The sequence below is a fragment of the Protopterus annectens genome, chromosome 1.part1 (assembly GCF_019279795.1).
Source record: "Protopterus annectens isolate FY-2018-M chromosome 1.part1, PAN1.0, whole genome shotgun sequence".
NCBI lineage: Eukaryota > Metazoa > Chordata > Ceratodontiformes > Protopteridae > Protopterus > Protopterus annectens.
In genome coordinates, this window is record NC_056726.1 from 1,282,227,126 (window position 1) to 1,282,250,486 (window position 23,361).

General features: G+C 43.6%; 1 long non-coding RNA gene across 1 annotated transcript in view; it reads left to right on the forward strand.

Annotated features, from left to right (window-relative positions):
• Nucleotides 1-428: 428 nt before the first annotated feature.
• Nucleotides 429-23,361, forward strand: part of LOC122809975 — a 114,958-nt gene continuing 92,025 nt past the window's right edge. Inside the window, exon 1 of the long non-coding RNA XR_006366040.1 lies at nt 429-568. This is a non-coding gene — a long non-coding RNA (uncharacterized LOC122809975). The remainder of the gene's footprint in view (nt 569-23,361) is intronic.

Sequence of the window (23,361 nt, forward strand, 5' to 3'; positions counted from 1 at the left end):
ATACATACACATATACAAACATATATAAATGAAATGTACAGATGTTGTTCTGTAATTCTAGTTGGAATCTTGCCCTCAAGTAACCTCTGCTCTATATGCAGTAGTCTGCATGCTTTTAGAAATGGATGGATCTGGTTCAACTACACCCTTGATGACTATACTGTCTTATACCTTCAAACAATTTGTGCTGTGAGATTTACTTAAAACTAGGCATAAAGTGTGCCTGTACTTACCACTGAGTGTTTAATTCACCATTCATAACTGCCTGTATTATGCAATAGTTCTTTCATTTCCTGTTGAAATGTTCTAGCTTTGCACTGCTGTTATTTTCTGCTATCTTTTTCTCCCTTTATTGGTCTCAATCTGCTTTTCAAAATTACCCATCTCAGTGTTTTACTAGCATGTCTTTCCAACTTTTATTCTATAGAAAAACAGATGCACAACAAATCCAATATTGCGGTGGTTGGAGGACTGCTGGAGCATTCTTCTAGAGAACCTTTGGCCAGAACACCCAACCTACGACATGACTCAAGCTGTAACAAATGAAATATCCATCATTGAACAACAGGTAAAAACAATGTTCACTTCATAGCTGTATATGTTCTGAGGCACTATTTCCTTTTCATAATACAGATGACTGGCTTTCAATACTATTTCAATCATTTTCAGTTTTACAGCCAATTCCCAATATTGCCTCATGCTATCCTGAGAAATGAAGAATGGGTATAGTAGTCTAATACCCCTCTCAGTCATATCATTACTGTAAGACACATTTTTTTTGCAATGTCTCAAGACATTTTCACCATGCTGTAAAGCATGGTATTACATAGTTTTGGGCTGGCATGTAGAGTAGTATGCATTTGCCCTCAAGAAGGAGAACTGGGGAGCTGGAGAAAGCAAAAGTGTTCATGATATGCTACTCCATCGCTGGGATGGAATGAATGAGCCATAGTGCTTTCACCCAATAGAAACAACAGGGACAACTGAATAGCACCAGGAGGGATGTCTAAAGGTCAGAGGATTTAAAAAAAATCTCCAACATGTTATAAAATGACAGCATTTTCCTTTAGTCATTATAGGTTCATAGGTTTATACTAGGCTATCTGCCCTAAGGCATTTATAAGCCTAGCCCAAATTTTTGTGGCTTACGCCACCCCTTATATGAAAAAATACTGTGCCCATTAGTTTGTTGTGCCTCTGTCCAGCAGTGACACAGAGATGATTCCCGGGGTAAACCTACGATCTCCCATCCACAGGTCTAGATTTCTCTTGAACAGAGTCAGCGAGGTGCTCTGCCTCACATGGACCGGGATTTTATTCCACAGCATAGGGAGTCTCTGAGTGATAAATCTATCCCTCCAGCACGTCCTATTTATATCCGTGCTAAGGTTTAAGTCGCTTGCTCTAGTGGTGTTGGTGGATTTGGATTTTTTGAGGTGGAGCATGTCCATTAATTCCGGTTGGACATGGCCTTGTATGTCAGGCACATGTCACCTCTGAGCAGACGGTATGCAACTGAATAGAGCTGGAGTTTCTTCAATCTGGCAGCATATGACAGATTTTGGAGTCCCTTTATCCTTTTGGTGAGGAACTTTGGGGTCTCTCCAATTGCTGCAGATGTCGGGTGAGATACATCCCGAATGGGGCATTGTACTCGATCATTGGTCTGATAAGTGAAGAGTACAGGGGAACAATGACCTCACTAGATCTGGATGTGAATCCCTTCATGATCAGGTGGGCAATGTAGAAGGTCTTTCTAACCACTTTAGCAATGTGAGTGTCAAAAGAAAGGCCACTGTCAACCTGGGTCCCCAGGTCCCTGATAACCTCTTCTGTGCTTAGTGTATTGCCACCTATATGGTAGCTTGGGGTTACCTTGTTTTTCCCGAAGGGTATGACTATACATTTTTGGCGTTTAACTTCAGGCCATGGCTCTGGCACCAGCTATCTGTTTCCGTGAGTCCCTTCTGAAGGATATCCGTGTCCGATGCACTTTCCACTATGGCGCCCAGTTTGCAGTCGTCTGCAAACTTTGTCAGCCAAAGTCCTCCTATGTTGGCCTGTACTTCTGAGAAGTAGATGCCAAACAATAGGGGCCAAGGACCGAGCCCTGTGGGACACCACTTGTGACCGGCTTGGAGTCTGACACAGTGCCAGCAACTCTAACCCTGTGGGTTCTGTCCTTAAGCCAGTTTGCAACCCATCTTGTGACATATGGGTTTACATTTAAGCTGGTAAGTTTTTCTACAATACCCGAGTGGGGTATTGTGTCGAAAGCCTTTGCAAGGTCAAGGTAGGCTGTATGGACTGCCTTTCCCTCATCAATGGCCTTGGTGACTGTTTCGAAGAAGTCGACCAAGTACAAAAGGCATGATCTTCCCTTGACGAAGCCAAACTGGGTCGGGTCCAATGTCTGCAAGTCCCCTATATCTTTGTTTATGAGCTCCATTATGATCCTCTCCATAGCTTTGCAGACTAGACTTGTTAAGCTTATGGGGCGGTAATTACCAGGGTCCGTGAGGCCGCCTTTGTGGAGTGGGACAACAGTTGCCGTCGCCACTCCTTGGGCACGTATCCTGTGGTAAGGCTGAGATTAAACAGCTGCCTTATGTGCGGGTTTAATTCCTCATTTAGCTCGTGTAGCACACAGCCGGGGACACCATCCGGTCCCATTGATGCTGTGTTTTTAGCTTTAGAGAGAGCAGCTTTCACCTGCGCATTTGAGATGTTCGGGAGGCTACACTCGGCTGGGATAGTTATCTCTCCTTTAGTGGGAGAGGGGTGAATTTGCACTGAACCTGTCTGCCAGTATGTTGGCAATGTCTGTGGGTTCAGTGATTTTTGTATCATTTTGGACTAATTCTGAGCATATCTGGGAGTTTCCACCCAGGTTCCTAACATAGCTGAAAAAGGCCTTATGATTGTCCTTTGAATCCATGGCAATTTTTCTCTCAAAATTGGCCTTAGTTGATTTTATGAGTGCTCGTATTTTTTACTAATAATGATCAGGGTGACTTCCCTTTTATGGATTTTGTTCTATCATGTAATAGCTTTCTCCTCTTATTGTAAAGTTTGTTAATGGCTGGGGTCCACCAGACTGGACGTTTGCCCTTTGTGGAAAGAGTCTTGGTTTTATTTGGGATTGCCTGATCCATGCAGTCCTGGAGGTGTTCATAGAAGGCATTTGTAAGGGCTTCCGCAGCTTGGGTTGTGGTTTCCACTGGCTCAGGGGCCTTGAAGGATACCACACCAGTCTTGAGTAGTGTGAAGTTTGCTTTAGAGAAGTTCTTCACTATGGTCTTTTTTGTTTGGGGTGGGGGCGGGATGTGGATTTCCAGTGAGATTAGTTTATGATCAGATCTCACCAATGAGGGATATACTTCCGGTGTGGAGCATTTTGTCCCCATGTTTGTGACAATGAGATCTAGTATATTTTCTCCTCTCGTGAGAACTGTGACTAGCTGTTCCATGGCATTTGAATTTATGAACTCCAGGAACCGTTGGGCTAGAAAGTTAGGGATTGAGTAATGTTCCCAGTCTATATTCGGGTAGTTGAAGTCACCCAATATGATGGTGTTTGGAGATACATTTATACCCTCCAGTGTCTTCAGGAAGGCTGTGTGGGGTTCCTGAGTTTGAGAGGGTGGCCTGTAGCATGCTACAATTTGTAGAGCAGTTTTGCCTATGGTTAGTTGCACCTGGATGGTTTCGAGCTTCGGCGTTGCCACCAACCTGGAGGTGTGGGTATCCTTTATGAATATGGATACACCCTCCTTTTGTGGTGTGGTCCGGGTTTTGGGGCCGGAACGCATGATATGAGGTAAAACCTAATAGTGCCGGGTGCTCTCAGGAGCCTTGAACCAGGTTTCAGTTACAGCACAGACATCGATGTTCTCCATACTGAGAAGGGCCTCAAGTGCGTGCATTTTGAGATTTAGACTTCTGGCATTGAGCAGCATTACCCTCAGTTTCTTCCCATTTTTGTTTTCTAGGGTGGTAGGTTTAGAATTTGAGCCTTGCCTAAAAAGGCACTATGGGGTGGCAAGAGCCTTAGCCAATATCCGAATCCCAGGGTGACAGGTGCAAGCCGTCTCTTGAGAAGCAGCATGGCTTGTCAAGCATGTCATCCCAGGCAGACAGACACTGGATCCCCTTTGAATGACACCAGACATTAAGCCAATTGTTAAAGCTGATCATCTTGTCTCTATATTGTGGCATCATTCTTGGTGAAGGAAGGATACTGCTCAGGGTTAGGGTCATACCTGCCTGGGCTACATAATCAGAGAGCTCCTCTATGTCTCTTTTCATGTAGTCCAGGGAGGTACGTCTCAGGTCGTTCACACCAGCATGGACAATGACTGTGTCATATTTGTACTTGCCGTGGAGTGACCAGCATGCTTGTGTTATGTGGCGAATTCTAGCGCCCGATAGGCAGCTTACTGTGACCCTCTCCTTGTTCAGCCTGGTGAGTGGGACGTCAGTGTGTCTGACTATGGAGTCACCTATGACAAGTATGTTTGGTGTTGTATTTGGCCTTAAGGGATGTGACTGCTTTGCACACTGCTTTTGTGGTTTATGTGTTGCTTGTGGGGTGTCTTGAGGTAGCAGTTGTTTGGGTGTCTGCTTTGGAGGCCTCTGCTGTTTAGGTAAATTTTTACTCAGAGCCTCCGAGTATGTCTTTGTGTGTTTATGTGTTTGATTCAGTGGAGTGGTAGCATTATGTGAGGCTGGTTTTGTGGTGTGTGTAGTTGCCTTCTCCTCCTGTCTGGTCTTGCCAGTCCTGAGTTGAGAGAGCTCAGCCTCCAGTTTGGCTAAATAGCTGCATCTCTCGCAAGTATTTGTGTTATGTGGGAGGAGGAGAGGGTTGTCTGTGTACATGAGGCAGTTATAACATTGCCTCAAGATTCCCAGATTCACCAGCTGGACCGGAGAGAAGATTGATAACTGACCTTTGGACATGCTAGAATAATATTGGGAATTCCTTAATTGAAAACAAGGGCCAGTGGGGAGTGAGGGTGTAGTGCTTTTAATTTGTAGTGCTGACTTATATAATTGCTTTAGTGAGCAAGTGCCAGGTAACTTGAGTGCAATGTGTTACAAGTAACTAAATGCAAAAACGACAAACAGTAACTTTCTTTCAAGTGAAACAAGGAAATAAGTACAGTAAGCAATGCAGATATCACTAGTGATCCACAGAAGCGCTGAGAAGTTGCGTATTAGGTGGAATTAGCTTCCAGGGGAAATAACAAGCAAACAAACAACAAGCATATAAACAAAGCTAGATTCAGCAGGCCTGGATCTAGTCTATGCTAGAGCAAACAAGGTGAACCAATTTCAGTAAGATACAGTTCAAATATTCAGGCACTATAAACCTTTAACCAGAAATTCCCAGCTCAGAAGGGCAGAGTCCAGCCTCTTCTCCCACAAGAGTGCAGACCACAAACCTTCTTAATGTAAAATAACTGGCCTGAAGCCCAAGTGCCTAAACCAGAACTAATACACTTGGACACTGGGCTCTCAATCAGCAGTTCCCAACTTAGAAGGATGAAAGCTACCTGTCCTGCCACCACAGTGCTTGCCACAAACCTTCCTAATGTAAAACAACTGGTCTGAAGCCCAAGTGCTTAATCCAAAAGACTTGAATGATAGCTACACTTTAATCAAGTTACAACCAAGCAGTAATAAATACCATTGAATACTTTAGAGAATGTCTGGATTAGTGCTCAAGTTACACAAACAAAGCTAGATCCAGCAGGCCCGAATCCAGTCTATGCCACAGCAAACAAGGCGCACCAACTTCAGTAAGAAACAGTTCAGATATGCATGCACTATAAGCCTTTAACCAGAAATTCCCAGCTCAGAAGGGCAGAGTCCAGCCTCTCCTCCCACAAGAGTGCAGACCACGAACCCTCTTAATGTAAAATAACTGGCTTGAAAGCCCAAGTGCTTAAACCAGAATTAATACACTTTTAGAATAACAGACACTGAGCCCTCAATCAGCAGTTCTCAACCTAGAAGGATGTAAGCTACCTGTTCTGCCACAACAGTGCAGACCACAAACCCTCTCAGTGCAAAACAACTAACTGGTCCGAAGCCCAAGTGTTTAAACCAAAAGGCTTAGAATGAGTTACACCAAGCAGTAATAAATACAATTGAGTATTTTAAGATGATGCAAAAGTAAAAAGAAGTAGGTAAAAACACAAGAACAGTAAAAGCAGATGAACATTTTTTTTTTTTTTTTCTGAACAAGTGCTGAGATCAAAGAAACAGATTTGAGTGCTGAAACTAGAAAACTGGCTAGTTATAAGGAAAAAAAAAACAAGCTAGAAGGCTTCCCTCAAACACAAAAGGGCTTGGGGGCTCAGAAGCCTACAAATAGTCTGTACCACTTAACAAGAAAGGCAGGAAATAAGCTTAATTTTTTTTTTCTATTTCCCAGATGCTCTCTTTGTACACAGTATGAGTGCCTGAAATCAGAATATGATCTCACTGCACTCAGTTGAGTGAGCAAATGAGATGGGCCCAGAGGCAGGCTGAGGGGCGGGCAGTTTCAATGCCACTAAGATTAACACCAAAACAAAAACAGGGCGGGTGGGAATAACTGAAGAGCAGAATAACTTCAGTTAAAAATTCCTTCAACACTCAAATTAAATACTGTATTTTAAAAAAAAAAAAGAGCAGATAAAGGTACTTAAATTCTCTTATACGTCCAGTTGAATATAATCAAGTTCTTAGCTGGCCAAGCTGAAGTTTTAAAGCAGGAATTATTTCACATGCACCAGTTTAAATATGCAAGGGCAGGAAATCAAAGAATGTGGCTACCCCACACCTGTAATTACTAGCAAATAACAAAATTCAGCCAACACTAGCTTCAGTTCAAGTTACTGAAGAGCAGAATAACTTCAGTTAAAAATTCCTTCAACACTCAAATTAAATACTGTATTTTTAAAAAAAAGAGCAGATAAAGGTACTTAAATTCTCTTATACGTCCAGTTGAATATAACCAAGTTCTTAGCTGGCCAAGCTGAAGTTTTAAAGCAGGAATTATTTCACATGCACCAGTTTAAATATGCAAGGACAGGAAATCAAAGAATGTGGCTACCCCACACCTGTAATTACTAGCAAATAACAAAATTCAGCCAACACTAGCTTCAGTTCAAGTTACTGAAGAGCAGAATAACTTCAGTTAAAAATTCCTTCAACACTCAAATTAAATACTGTATTTTTTAAAAAAAAAAAGAGCAGATAAAGGTACTTAAATTCTCTTATACGTCCAGTTGAATACAACCAAGTTCTTAGCTGGCCAAGCTGAAGTTTTAAAGCAGGAATTATTTCACATGCACCAGTTTAAATATGCAAGGACAGGAAATCAAAGAATGTGGCTACCCCCACACCTGTAATTACTAGCAAATAACAAAATTCAGCCAACACTACTAGCTTCAGTTCAAGTTACTGAAGAGCAGAATAACTTCAGTTAAAAATTCCTTCAACACTCAAATTAAATACTGTATTTTTGAAAAAAGAGCAGATAAAGGTACTTAAATTCTCTTATACGTCCAGTTGAATATAACCAAGTTCTTAGCTGGCCAAGCTGAAGTTTTAAAGCAGGAATTATTTCACATGCACCAGTTTAAATATGCAAGGACAGGAAATCAAAGAATGTGGCTACCCCCACACCTGTAATTACTAGCAAATAACAAAATTCAGCCAACACTAGCTTCAGTTCAAGTTACTGAAGAGCAGAATAACTTCAGTTAAAAATTCCTTCAACACTCAAATTAAATACTGTATTTTTTTTTAAAAAAAAGAGCAGATAAAGGTACTTAAATTCCTTATACGTCCAGTTGAATATAACCAAGTTCTTAGCTGGCCAAGCTGAAGTTTTAAAGCAGGAATTATTTCACATGCACCAGTTTAAATATGCAAGGACAGGAAATCAAAGAATGTGGCTACCCCCACACCTGTAATTACTAGCAAATAACAAAATTCAGCCAACACTAGCTTCAGCCTAGCATTCATACTGACCACAGACAAAGCAATATAGTGTGATTAGTGTACTCCTCCTTAGTATTTCCACTGTCGGCTGGGCAACTGTACCCCTAATGTGAATAAGACAAAGGGAAAAGTACAGTTTTGTACCTACCATAAATGTAGATGTTCGAGGATCCCCATTGCTGCAGTCCTTACTATTGGGGGTAGTCCGCTGTCCAGTCGGCCCGAATACCAGAGTATATGGCTGACGTCGGTCAGGGCGCATTAGACTGACGTCAGTACGTCAGGGTACTAATGCGCATGACCGACGTCATATCCTCAGTCTTTTCTTGCCCCAGATGTCAGAAGACCCTAAAAAGACAAGGCCCAAAATACCTGCACCAAAAATATGTACAATATATACAAGAATATATACAAAAATATCAGCATGTAACCTCACCTACACAACCACCCCTAAACACAGAGGGGAAGGAGGGAGGGTAAATTGGACTGCAGCAATGGGGATCCTCGAACATCTACATTTATGGTAGGTACAAAACTGTACTATGTTCTTCGTTCCCCATTGCTGCAGTCCTTACTATTGGGTAGAATCCCAAAGCAGAGGTAAGGGAGGCTGGCAAATCATAAAGAAGCAGGAGCTGACAACATGCCTTGCAAAACAGCTGTGGCAAAACCAGCCCTAGACTTAGAGTAGATAGGAAGGTGATAATGCTTAGAGAAAGTATGCACTGAACTCCAAGTAGCTGCTTCCAAAATATCCTTAGTTGCCACCCCTTAGAAATGCTGTTGAAGTGGCAGTAGCCCTAGTGGAATGAGGCCTAATCCCAGCTGGAATCTCCTTGCCATGATGGGAATAACAAAATGCAATGCAAAAGCCAATCCACCTAGAAATAGTTTGTTTTGACACAGGCTTGCCCTGCGAACTCAAAGCAAAAGAAACAAACAACTGCTGAGACTGCCTAAAATCCTTAGTCCTGCTTAAATAATAACGCAATTGCCTGTGTACATCTAAAGTGTGCAAAATCTTTTCCCTTTATTTTGGGGGTCTGCATAAAAGTAGGCAAATGAATAGTTTGGTTTAAAGCCACACTAGAAACCACCTTAGGCATAAAGGAAGGATTAGTACGTAATGATACCCTATCCTTATGGAAAATAAAAAAGGGCTCTACTGCCATAAGGGCCTGCAACTCAGACACCCTTCTTGCAGAAGTAATAGCCAACAGAAAAGCAGTCTTCCATGACAAGTATTTCAATTCAGCAGTAGCCGCAGGCTCAAAAGGTTGTAGAGTAAGTTTTTCCAACACAAAATTGAGATCCCAAGCAGGAGTAGGAGCTCTACGGGGGTCTTATATTCTTTGCCCTCTAAGAAACTGCTTGAACAAAGGATGCGAAAACAATGGTGGGTCACAATCATAGTGAGCTGAAATTGCTGCAGCATGAATCTTAATGGAAGAGAAGGACAAACCTTTGTCCAATAACTCAGTAAGATATTGAAGAGCCACACTCAAATTAGGCTCAGAAATCTCCAAATTCTTTGCTGTACTCCAAAATAAAAATCTCTTCCATTTTTCTGCGTACACTTTCCTTGTACTAGGTCTTCTAGCTTCCATAATCACATTTAAAACTTGTTGAGGAAGTTGAGACCTGCTGTGTTTCAACACAGAATATGCCAGGCTGTTAGATGAAGAGAGTGAAGCTTGACATTGAGCAGATGACCGTCCTTCTGAGATAACAGATGAGGAATCAGAGGTAAAGGCCATGGAGGCTCCTTTACCAGACTCCGTAGTAGTGGGTACCAGTGTTGTCGAGGCCAATCTGGAGCTATCAAAATCATCCTTGGCCTGTCTTGTCTGACCTTTAATAGTACCTTTGGAAGAAGAGGCAGAGGTGGAAAGGCATACACATGAAGGTTTTTCCAACTGAAAGACAGAGCATCCACTTTCCAAGCTGTGTGATGAAACCCCTTTGTGCAATACTTTGGCAGCTGGTGGTTTAGTGGAGAAGCGAACAGATCTATGTCTGGAGTTCCCCATGACACTGTCAATTTCTGAAATACATGAAGATCCAGTTTCCACTGTGGGGATCCATGATTTGTCTGCTTAACACATCTGCTAAGGAGTTCTGTGCTCCGGCAGAAACCTTGCCTGAAGAGTTAGTTGCAAGCTTAGCGCAGTCTCCCATAAAATCATTGCTTGCCTGCATAGAGGATAAGAATGTGTTCCCCTTGCTTGTTGATGTACCACATGACAGTTGTGTTGTCTGTTAGAATCAACACCTGCCCTGGAAGAAGTAACTCCTTGAAAGCCATTAATGCAAACTGGACTGCTAACATCTCCTTCATGTTGATATGTAGATGCTGTAGTCTGGCAGGCCACTTGTCTTGTATCCACTTTCCATTTAGATGAGCTCCCCAAGCAATGTCCGAGGCATCTGTCATTAAAATCTGACTCGCCTCTGGCCGGGTCACAGAGAGTCCCTTGTTTAGGTGACATTCCTGAGCCCACCACAAAAATTCTTTTTGAAGGAAAGGTATTATTTGAATGACAGTGTCCAAATCCTGGCAGTGCTGTGTCCATACATTTTTGAGATACCATTGTAGCTTCCTCATATGCAGTTTGGCATTGGGAAGCACCAGAATACAAGATGCCATGAACCCTAATGCTTGAAGGACTGTCCTTGCAGTCAGCACGGACTGATGAGATAGTTGATGGAAGTAAAGTGATAGACTCTTTTGTTTGTCCGGGGTTAAAAGGCCATCTGGGCTGCTGTATTCAGTCTCACACCCAGAAAGCACATGTCTTGAGAGGGTACTAGACTGGACTTTATTTCGTTCACAGAATACCCTAGGCATCTTAGCACTGCTATAACATATTCCAGATGCTGTAGAAGGTCTTCCTTTTCTTGAGCCAGAATCAGGCAGTCGTCCAAGTAAGGATAGATTTGAATTCCTTGTAGCCTGAAGTAAGCTATCACTGGAGCCAGAACCTTTGTGAATACTCTGGGCGCAGTAGATAAGCCAAAGGGCAATGCAGAGAACTGATAATGAGAATTTCCAGCTCGAAACCGCAGATACTTCCTGCAACTTAGCCTTATAGGCACATGAAGGTAAGCTTCCTTGAGATCTAAAGTTACCATCCAGTGATCTTTGCCCAGCAGAGGTAAAAGCTGTTGTAACGTCAACATCTTGAACTTGGGAATGTCCAGATAAGTGTTGAGGAGAGATAAATCCAAAATTGGTCTCCACGTGTTCCCCTTCTTTGGTACTAGGAACAGGCGAGAATAAAATCCTAGGCCCCTTTCTGATACAGGAACTGGCTGAATGGCCCCCATCTGGAGTAACTGAGAAATTTGCTTGTGAGCCTCTTTTCTTTGTGGAGGAGGAACGTCTGGCATGCCTTTGAAAGGAGGCATTGTATGGAAATAAAACCTGTAACCGTGGTGAATGATATCCAACACCCATCTGTCTTGAGTAATTAAATCCCAATTTTCTTTGAAAAGAGACAGTCTTCCTCCCAAAGGAGCTACCAGACGAGAATCTACTGGCAGCTGAAAAGGCAGGTCATTGGGTCTGTTTACGAAAGGACTGACCCCTGCCCTCACCAGAAGTCTGAGCAGGTGAACTCCCTGTTCTAGGCCTAAAAGAACCTTGAGCTCTGCCCCTACCACGTCTAGACCTACCCCTAGACTGGGAATCATAAGCAGGATATGTCCACCCCTTAGCAGGCCAATTTCTACTAAACTTCGGTGGCTGCACCTGCAAAAAATCTTTAACAGTTTGCATAGACTTAGCTTTGTCCTCCATTTTCTTTAAAACTGCTTCCACAGGCAAACCAAACAACACATCAGACTGTAAAGGAGCATCCAAAATCCTTGTCTTAACATGCTCAGCTAAATTCTGATCCCTCAACCAGGCATGCCTGCGAAGAACAGAACTAGTGGCAGCCACCCTCGAGGAGGCCTGTACAGCATCAAAACCACATTGCAAAGAATGCTTACCCACTTGTTCAGACACATGAACCAAATCCAGCAACTCTTTACACTCAATACCTTCCGCCAAAGCATCCACCTTAGATTTCAATTGTGAAAGGAGATAAATTTGATATTTTAGCATGTGAAACTGACAATTCAACGCTCTCATGGCTAGAGTGGAAGAAGTATACACTTTCTTTCCCCACCTATCCAAAGCCCTAGCCTCTTTATCAGTGGGAACAGGATTTTTAACCACAGAGGCCTTAACACCTTTAGGCCCCTGAGAAACAGTTTCTGGGTCCGCCCTAGGACTCTTAAACAAATACTTATGAGCTTCAGGCACCCTATAGTACCTATCGGGTTTAACAGGAGCAGGAGGCAAAGAGTCAGGGTTCAGGAAGCCTCTGCAAAAACATCTTCCACCACATTCAACACAGGAGGTATAGCTAAGGGCCTATGCTGGGGTAAAACAAGAATTCCTAAGCCTTTTCCTGAATCAGAGTAATCCTGGCCTTCCCATTTAAAGTGCTCCCTCATAGAATGCAGAGTCTCTGAAAATGAGAAATCCTCAGGAGGAGAAGCTGTAGGAGTGGAATCATCCACATCAGAATCAGAATAAGGAGGAAACTCCTGCAAATCTTCCGCAGAAGACTCTGAAGCCTCTGAATACTGTTCCAAACACACAAACTCCGGTTCCACCCTAGGCCTCTTATCAGGAGGGGGCATAGAACCTCTAATCATAGTAATCAAATCTTCTGCCATTTTAAGCATATGTTTCTTAGGCACAGAACCTGAAGTGCTAGGAGAAGCCCCCACTGAAGCTAAACTTGGCCTACCTCTCAAAGAAGTTTTGGCAACAGAAGGAGAGGCTCTAACTACCTTGGGAAGAGAGGGAAGAACAGTTACCTGAGAAGCCCCTCAGCCTGGCCTACCTCCTGAGAAGGCACATCCTGTAACAGTAAAGTCTCTGCCTGAGACTCCAAAGAAACTCCTGGCAAAACCTCTGGCTCCACAGAGTTTTCTAAAGAACCGACGTCCGGGACTGCCGGTTCATCAACCCTAGGCTTCGCTGTTTTGTCCTTGCGCTTCTTGGAAGCGGCATCGGAGCATCCGACGGCATTTTATAATTGCAACGCTTCCCAAACACTAACCTGGCACAGTCTAACCTCTCTTAATAGTGCGTTTGTTAAACCTAGCACAAGAGCGGCATCCAACAACGTCGTGCTCAGGCCCTAAACAAGGTATACACAAGGTATGGTAATCCCTATGAGGTATCTGTTTCCCACAAGAAATACAGTTATTCACTTTTTCTGACATCCGGTTAAATACTGAGGCAAGAAAAAACCGAAATGTTCCCCAACGGGGTACTTAGCCAACTCTGATTCGGTCTGAAACTCCGGCTTCGGAAATATTTCAGAACGCCAACCTGCACTCGCAAAACTGCTTCTGCATCGGACCATGCGGCAAAAAAGACTGAGGATATGACGTCGGTCATGCGCATTAGTACCCTGACGTACTGACGTCAGTCTAATGCGCCCTGACCGACGTCAGCCATATACTCTGGTATTCGGGCCGACTGGACAGCGGACTACCCCCAATAGTAAGGACTGCAGCAATGGGGAACGAAGAACATCTGGAGTACACAGTGCCTCATTGTCCACTTCAAAGAGCCTGCAATTGGCATTTCTCAAGTCTATATAACACATCATCTCTGTGTCTATACATATCTAATAGCTGTATATATGTGTGTGTGTGTGTGTGTGTGTGTGTGTGTGTGTGTGTGCATACCAGATTAAGGTGAGAGACAAAAAAATAAGAAATGGAAAACAGGTCAAACTACAACTTTGAAAACTGAAATAAACAAGGTGGACAAACAAATTAAGCATAGTGTGGGACAAGATCGAGAAAAAAAGAAAATTTATATAAAGATACTGAGCATAATAGGAAACCCATTTTATAGATACATAAGATGTGGCATGAGTAAAGACATAAAAATTGATAAACTGTGTGTAGATTTTAAAATTTATTCTCAGACAGATTATAGATATATTTACAAAATCTTATGCAAAACAGTTTGGCTCCACAAAGGGGGTGATAAGTTGTTCTAGTGACATCCAAGTAACCTCAGATACTGAATCAAATTAGATTATATTGAAAAAGAACTATGCAAACTGAATCCAAACAACGCATGAGAGGAGATAAAATTAGTAATACTTACCTGAGAACACTTCAGCATCAACTTATAGTACCATTATGTCTATTATTTACTAGGTCTTATAAATATGGTGGACTTCTCAGAATTGGAGATATGCACTAATGAATCCTGTCTTTAAGGGAAAGGGGAATAGGACACACCCAGAGTCACATAGATCCTTAAGTCTATTTTCATGTTGTGGTGAAATAATGGAGAAGGTAATATTGGATAAGTTTTATTTTTATTTATTTATTTATTTAACATTTTTATTTATTTAACATTTGTTTACCAGGAAAGTCCAACTTGAAACACAGCCAATTTTCAGTGGATGCCCAGGGACAAACACTTCAGACGCATGTCTTTCTAACGTGGGAGGAAACTGGAGCACCCATAGGAAACCCACACAAATGCAGGGAGGATACGCAGACTCCGCACAGAAGGCACTCCAGCCAAGAATCGAACCAGAGACCCTCTTGCTGTGAGGTGACAATGTTACCGCTGCACCACTACACCGTCCGTTACTGTCAGAACTGGAAAGGGTGGGACTTCAAACTACATATCAGCAAGCACATGTTGAAAATAGGTCTATGATCACCTGTAACATGATGTTCTATCACAATATAACAGCTATGAACGAAAAATTGTGCTGTGTTAGTTGTACAGATTTAATTTCAGCATTTGACAGGGTCATACACAAAACACTGATCAATAAATTAGAACAACTAGGTATTGATTTACTCTTGATAAGATGGATAGTTGTATGGCTTACAAATAGGACAAGGCAAGTATCATGCAACAGTTGGACAGGTGAAATCCTTGGTTACCAGTCAGGGTGTCCCACAGGGCTCTGTCCTAGGCCCATACTTGTTTAGATTGGATCTTTCAGACCTGTCTCTTTCATCTGTGGTATTCTACAGTCTGGATGCAGATGACCTGAAATTGGGTAAACTGATTACGTGTGTTACAGATAGGGCATGTCTGCAAAATAACTTGACTAAATTGACTATATGGGCACAGAAGAATAACAAGCTGATAAAATACATCAAAAACTAAGTATATGAGATTTGGGAGACATAAATTGAAAGATGAATATTTAATACAGGACACAGTGATTGAAAAGTACAGTTGTGCACACTTACCATAACTGTAGATGTTCGAGTGTATTCACTGTTGCAGTCCTTACAAAATGGGTTATCCGGCTTCCGGTAGCCCTCAGTCGGCCAGAATACCAAAGTCCTTGATATATGATGTCGGCTGCCTTCGGTTTAAGCCTGATGTCAGTTACAAAGGAAGGCAGCCGATGCCATTTCCTCAGTTTTTCTTGCCTTAACTATCAGGAGACCCCAAAAAAGTTTAGACCAGTAAAGGAAAAATCCAGTATGTGCCCTAAGAAAAAATGGGGATGGAAGGGGGTGGAGCTAGGACTGCAATAGAGAATACACTCCAACATCTACATTTATGGTAAGTGTACACAACTGTACTATGTTCATCGTGTTTCACTGTTGCAGTCCTTACAAAATGGGTTGATTCCCAAAGCCCAGGAAAATATAAAAGGGAGGAGGAACACCCACTGTTTAAGGGTTGATAAGGATGCCCTGCAACACTGCAGTGGCAAAACCAGTCCCGGACTTAGAAAACAAGGGTAAATTGTAAGGCTTTGTGAAAGTGTGGACATAAGTCCAGGTAGCTGCTTCCAGGATGTCCCTAGTAGGTACACCTCTTTAAAAAGCTGCTGAGGTAGAGGCTGCTCTAGTAGAATGGGTCCTAATACTCTTTGGAGGAACATTGCCATGCTGTAAGTAACAAAAGTGAATACAATGAGCAATCCACTTAGAAACTGTCTGCTTAGAAATAGCTTTGCCCTGAGCTCCAGGAGCAAAACTGACCAACAACTGATCCGACTTTTGAAAAGGTTTAGTCCTGTCCAGGTAAAATCTAAGCTGCCTATGCACATCCAGGGAATGCAGTAACCTTTCTCCTTTATTCTGAGGATTAGGAAAGAAGGTAGGCAGGTGGATAGACTGGTTAAGAGACAGGTTAGAAACCACCTTAGACATAAAAGAGGGATTAGTTTGAAGAGAAACCCGATCCATATGTAAGATGAAAAAAGGCTCTACTGCCATTAAGGCCTGCAGCTCAGAAACTCTTCTAGCTGAAGTAATAGCCAAGAGAAAGGCAGTTTTCCAGGAGAGAAACTGCAAATCCGCTGAGGCAGCTGGTTCAAAAGGAGGCAGAGTAAGTTTCTCAAGTACAAAATTAAGATCCCAAGCAGGAGTAGGTGCCCTTCTGGGAGGCTTTAAATTGCTAACTCCCCCAAGGAACTGTTTGATCAAGGGATGAGCGAAAATAGATTACTCAAAGGAACAATGAGCAGAAACAGCTGAAGCATGAATCTTGATAGAAGAAAAGGAAAGTCCACCATTAAGCAAGCCTGCCAGACAGTCAAGAATTAGAGGAAGAGTAGGTTGAGAAAGCCCCCCCCCCCCCCAGTCTGCATCCAAATGGAAAATCTTTTCCACTTATCTGCGTAAGATTTCCTAGTGCTAGGCATCCTGGCCTCATGAAGGACCTCAACCACCTGTTGGGAAAGGTTTAAAATTATGAGCCAGGCTGCCAAATGCAGAGTCTGAAGATGAGGATACAGAACCACCCCCCCCCCACCCCCCACCCCAACCAAGAGATCTGGTATCAGGGGAAGATGCCAAGGAGGAGACTGGGAGAGACTGTGAAGTAGTGGATACCAATGTTGCCTTGGCCAGTCTGGAGCTATGATGATGGCCCTTGGTTTTTCATCTCTTATCTTTAACAGCACTCTGGGAAGAAGAGGCAGAGGAGGGAATGCATAGATCAAAAGCTGTGTCCAGGGGAAGGACAAAGCATCCACTTTCCAAGCTTTGTCGTGATGATCCGTGGTGCAAAAGGTTGGAAGAAGGTGGTTGATTGGAGATGAGAAGAGATCCATCTGGGGAGTGCCCCAATGCTGAATGATGCGAAAGAAGATGGTCTTGTTTAGTTGCCACTTGTGAGGATCCAGGACCCGCCCGCTCAACTGGTCTGCCAAGGTGTTGAGCCTTCTCGGAAGAGACTGAGTTATCAGATGAATGCCCATGGAAGCTGCCATGGACCATAGTATCATGTTTTGTCTGCACATTGGGGTAAGAGTGAGTCCCTCCCTCCTTGTTGATGTACCACATGATTGTGGTGTTGTCTGTCCTGACTAGAAGAGTACCAGGAGAGTTAAGATGCTTGAAAGCCATTAAGGCCTGCTGGACTGCCATCAGTTCCTTCAGATTTATGTGCCACTAAACCTGTTGATAGTTCCAAGACCCCTGAATGCATCTGCCCTCTAGATGTGCTCCCCAAGCATAATCCCAGGCATCTGTGGTGACAGTCTGGCTGGCAGGAGGTGGACAGAAAGGCAGGCCTTTGTTCTGTGCACAGGCCGTCACCCACCAAAACAACTCCGTCTGCAGGCAGGGAATCAGAGGAAGAATCAAGTCTAAATCCTGTGTGTGTTGCCACCAAAGGTTTTTGAGGTACCACTGTATTTTCCTCATATGCAGTCTGGCATATGGAATCATTAGGATACAAGAATCCATGAATCCCAAGGCTTGCAAGAATTGCCTTGCAGAGAGCTGGGTCATACTTTCCAAATTCTTGAAGTAATTCGAAAGATCCATTTGTTTCTCTTGACGAAGAGAAATCATCTGGGCGGCTGTGTTCAGACTCGCTCCCAGGAATACAATCTCCCTGGTGGGTACCAATTTTGACTTCTTTACATTGATAGTGTAGCGGTAAGAAGGTTCTTTACAAAGTCCAAATCCTTTAGAAGTTTCTCTGGAGAGTTTGCCTGAATTAAGACAGTCGTCCAAGTAAGGGTAAATATGAATGTTCCTTTGCCTGTAAAAAGCAATGACTGGAGCCAGACATTTTGTAAAAACTCTAGGAGCAGTAGATAAGCCAAAGGGCAGTGCAGAGAATTGGAAGTGCCTGTTCCCCACCCTGAAGTGAAGGAACTGCCTGCAGCTTTCCCTTATTGGGCTGTACAGATAAGCTTCTTTGAGATCCAAAGTCACCAGCCAGGAATCCTTGGCCAGCATTGGCAGCATTTGCTGAAGAGTGAGCATTGTGAACTTGGGAATCACCAGAAAAAAAGTGTTTAGAATGGGCAAATCCAGAATAGGGTGCCAGGTGCCCCCTTTTTTGGGAACTAGGAAAAGTCAAGTAAAAACCCTGGCCTATTTGTAAGGCAGGAACTGGTTCTACTGCTCCCATGTTTAACAAAGAAGAAACTTGTTTTTCTGCTTCTGCCCTTTGAGGTGGGGGGAATATCTGGGTATCCTTGGTGGACTGGGAAGGTGTAAAAGGAGAACTTGTAGCCTTGGGATACTATTTTAAGCACCCATTTGTCATCTGTGATGGTGTACCAGACATCTGCAAAAATGGCTAACCTTTCCCCCAAAGGAAACCCTAGGCCCGCAGAGGTAGGCAGGGGAAGGCCAGAGTTATTGGGAATGCTTGCTTTGGGAGGTTTGCTTAGAACTCCCCGATTCTAAAGAGGAAGCCTGCCAGTGCTTAGCCTTTTGAGGAGTTGAAAGCTATCCCCTAGAGGACCTGTAACCCCTAGACCTAGTGTGACCCTGTTTACTAGGGTCAAGAAAAGTCCAATTCTTAGAAGGCTAATGCCTACTAAAACGAGGAGGATGAACTTGCAGAAAATCCTTAACAGTCTGCATAGACTTGGCCTTATCCTCCAACTTTTTCAACACCTCTTCTGCTTTGCTACAAAACGATTGTCCTTATGCAAAGGTACATCCAGTAATTTAGATTTGACAGGTTCAGAAAGGGGCTGTTCCCTGAGCCAAGCATGTCTTCTAATAACAGAGCCAGTGGCAGCTGCCCTGCAAGAAGCCTCCAAAGTGTCAAAACCACAATGTAGAGAATGTTTAGTGACAAGAGTGGCAGAATTCAATAAATCTTGCATGTCCTTACTCTCAATCAGGGAAGGAACACCAGCAATTTTAGCCTTTATGGCCTCCAAAGTATGCTGCTGATACTTAAGCATATGAAAAAGACAATTAACAGACCTAGCAGCCAGGGTGGAAGAAGTATAAACCTTTTTACCCCATCTATCCAAGGCCCTAGATTCCCTGTCAGAAGGAACAGGATTTTTAGCAACTGTGGCTTTAACACCTTTAGGGCCCTGAGAAATAATTTCTGAATCAGCAGTAGGATTCTTGAAAATGAACTAATGAGAATCAGGAACTCTGTAATACCCGTCAGGCTTTCTGGGAGCAGGAGGAACAGAATTAGAAGTCAAAGAATTTTCCATGAAAACATCATCAAAAACTTCCAAAACTGGAGGGATAGCCAAAGGCTTATGCTGTGGCAAATCCAAGAATTCCCTAATCCGTTTCTTAGACTGAGGGTAGTCCTGACTTTCCCATTTGAAATGCTCCCTAAGAGTATTCAGAGTATCTCCAAAAGAAAAATCTTGTGGAGGGGAGGCAGATGGGATGGAGTTTTCTGCATCAGAATTTTTAACCAGAAAAGAGTTGAGACTTTCCCTCTTCATCAGCAGAAGTGCTAGAAACCTCAGAGTCTGAGGCAGACAAAAGTTCTGGGGACAATTCCCTAGTCTTCTTAGAAGGAGGTGGCTGAGAGCCCCTGATAAGGGTCAAGAGATCACTAGCCATTTTAATAATCTGAGACTGAGGCATTTGAGGGGAGACCAGCGCCTGCTTTGGAGTAGATTTTCAGCTGGACGGCCTGCTAAAATGCCGGAGGGACTCAGGAGGCCTAGCCACCCCAATAGTCTGAACCAAGGTTGTCAATCTAGATCTGGTCTCTGGGCGGAGAAAAGAGGCCTCAGAAGCCGGTGGTTGCCTAGCAGCTCCGGATCCATCAGAGGCGGCGACTGGTAGAGGGTCAGAAGACAAAGTGGAAGCCTGCAGCAGGGAGGACTCAGCAGGGGTCTCGCAGACACCTGTTGCTGAACATCCGTGGACTGCAGGGGCAATGAAAGCACCTCATTGACTACCGCTGGGCCGACAACCAACTTAACAGGAATGACGTCAGTTAATTTGACCCTAAGCCTGTCACGGTCCTTATCCTTGTGCTTCTTAGGCACATCTGAAGTCGGAAGACCAGAAGACGCCATACCGAAGAACTTAGGCCAAACTCTGAAATGCTTGAACAAAATCCTAGCTATACAGCGAATAGTACATGGGTTGAAAGAGGCACAAAGAACGCAATTAGGGACGTCGTGCTCAAGGCCCAAGCAAGTAATACAATAAGAGTGAAAATCACAGTGTGGAATCTGTTTTCCACAGGCAAGACAGTTATTAACTTTCTCTGACATTCGTTAAAGCAAGAAAAGAGGGTCCTCAACGGGGTACTTATCTGAGGATGCCTTCAACTAAGCAATCGTAATACAAAAAGAAGGTTTTCAGTCGACCGGCACTCATGCAAAAAGCTTCTGCTTCAGGCTCCGTGGCAAGAAAGACTGAGGAAATGGCACTGGCTGCCTTCCTTTGTACCGGAAGTCAGGCTTAAACCGAAGGCAGCCGACATCATATACCAAGGACTTTGGTATTCTGGTCCACTGAGGGCTACTGGGAGCCAGATAACCCATTTTGTAAGGACTGCAACAGTGAAACACGATGAACACCTGTAGATTCATTTAAGGACCTTCATTCATTCATTTAACCCTTACTAGATGGTTTGCCAACTGGTTCACAAACAGAACACATACAGCCAAAACTGGGGATGCCAACTCTACTAGCAGAGCTGTTACCAGTGGTGTCCCACAGGGATCTGTGCTAGTTCCCCTAGTGTTTGGTATCTATTTTCAGAAGTCCAGGCAAAAACAGATGGCCCATGGTATATCATAGGATTATAGGAGGTTACTAGACTAATGGCCCCAAGGCCCTTATAAGCCTAGCCAAGTTCAACCAGTGTTTCCAAGGTTGTGTGGTTCAAGCAGACATTAAAATCAGCACCTAATTGCACCTGTCCAAGAGGGACACAGGTGGAACCCCCGTATTGAATTTCCAGTTACCCATCCAATCACCTAAACTGTGCTTAAATAGGGCCAATGAGGGGCTTTGTTTAACAAACAGGAAGTTTGTTCCAAAGGTGGGGCGACCTCTGTGAGACAAATCTCTCTCTCCAGCAAGTTCTGTTGATGTCACATACCAGATTAAGGTCATTTGAGTGAGTGACCCATGTGCCATTTCACTTGTGAATGTGCAGCATTTCCATTAAAGCTGGGCCAAAGACTGCTCTATAGGCAAGGCACAGGTAGGCTCCAAGCAGTCTGTAACACACAGAGTAAAGTGACAATGATTTCAGTCTGTCCACATAAGACAGATCTTGAAGACCCTGAATTTTCTTTGTAAGGAACCTTTGTGGTCTTCTCCAGTTGCTGAACGTGTCTGAAAAGGAACATACCAAAGGGAATGTGCACACTATTTTTGGCCTGATGAGGGAAGAGTACAGGGGGGGTTATAACCTCTTTTTGTGGAGGCAATGCCCTTACTTATGAGCTGAGCAATATAAAATGCCTTCCTTACCACTGTGGAGACATGGTGATCGAAGTTAAGGTTGCTGTCAACCTGTGTGCTCAGATCTCTCACAATTGACTGCGTGCTTAGGTTGTTACTGTTGATGTGGTAGTTTGCAGGAGCATCACGCTTGCTGAAGGGGGTGATAATGCATTTTTTTGCATTAAGTATAAGACCATGACTTTGCACCAGTCATTAGTCTGCGCAAGACCTTCTTGTAGGATGTTGACATTGCTAGGGGTTTCAATGATCACTGCCAGTATGCAGTCAGTCGTCAGCAAACTTTGTCAACTGCAGTCCTTAGTTTTAGCCTGTACTTCAGAGAAGTAGATTCCTAACTTGCACCTGTCACCCCTGGGCTTTCAGATATTGGCAAAGGCTCTTGCTTCCCCCATAGTGCCTTTTTTAGGCAAGGCTCAAAAGACACATCCACCTCCATAGGTATCACAAGGGATAAGAAACTAAGAGTAATGCTACTCAACGCCAGAAGTCTTAACCTCAAGATGCACACACTCGAAACTCTCCTTAGCATGGAGAACATCGATATCTGTGCAGTAACAGAAACCTGGTTCAAGGCTCCCGAGAGCACCCCAGCACTACCAGGTTATACCTCATACCATGCTTTTCGGCCCCAAAACTTGGACCGAACCACAAAAGGAGGGGGGAGTATCAATATTCGTCAAAGATACCCACACCTCCAGGTTGGTGGCACAGCACGAAGCATCAGAGACTATCCATGTGCAACTAACAGTGGGTAAAACAGCCTTCCAGTTTATAGCCTGCTACAGACCACCCTCCCAAACCCAGGAACCCCACTTGGCCTTCCTGAGAACACTGGAAAATATGAAGGTCTCTCCAAACACCATTATATTGGGCGACTTCAACTACCCAAACATAGACTGGGAGCATTACTCTAGCTCCAACACCCTAGCCCAAAGGTTCCTAGAATTTATAAACTCAAATGCTATGGAACAACTTGTTACCACTCCCACAAGAGGGGAAAACATACTGGACCTGATCATCACCAACATAGGGACTCTATGCTCCAGACCAGAAGTGTATCCCTCACTGGTAAGATCAGACCATAAACTAATCTCACTGGATATTCACATCCCGACCCCACCCCCTGCCCAGAAAACCACAGTGAAAACTTCTCTAAAGCAAATTTCACACTCCTCAAAACCGAGGTGGAATCCTTCAAAGCCCCCGAGCCTGTGGAAAATATGGCCCAGACCTCAGAATCCTTTATAAATGCATTCTATGAACACCTTCAGGAATGCATGGATCATGCAATCCCAAATAAAACCAAGACCCAATCCTCCAAAGGCAGACGTCCTGTCTGGTGGACCCCAGCCATAAACAAACTATACAACAGAAGGAGGAAGCTACTACATGATAGAGCAAAATCCCAAAAAGGGAAGGCATCTCTGATCAGTATTAACAAAAAACTACGAGCACTCATAAAATCGTCTAAGGCCAGCTTTGAGAGAAAAATTGCACAGGACACTAAGGATAATCACAAGGCTTTCTTTAGTTATGTTAGGAACCTGGGTGGGAATTCGCAGATATGCTCAGAATTAGTCCAAAATGACAAAAAATACATCAAACCCACAGACATTGCCAACATCCTAGCTGACAGGT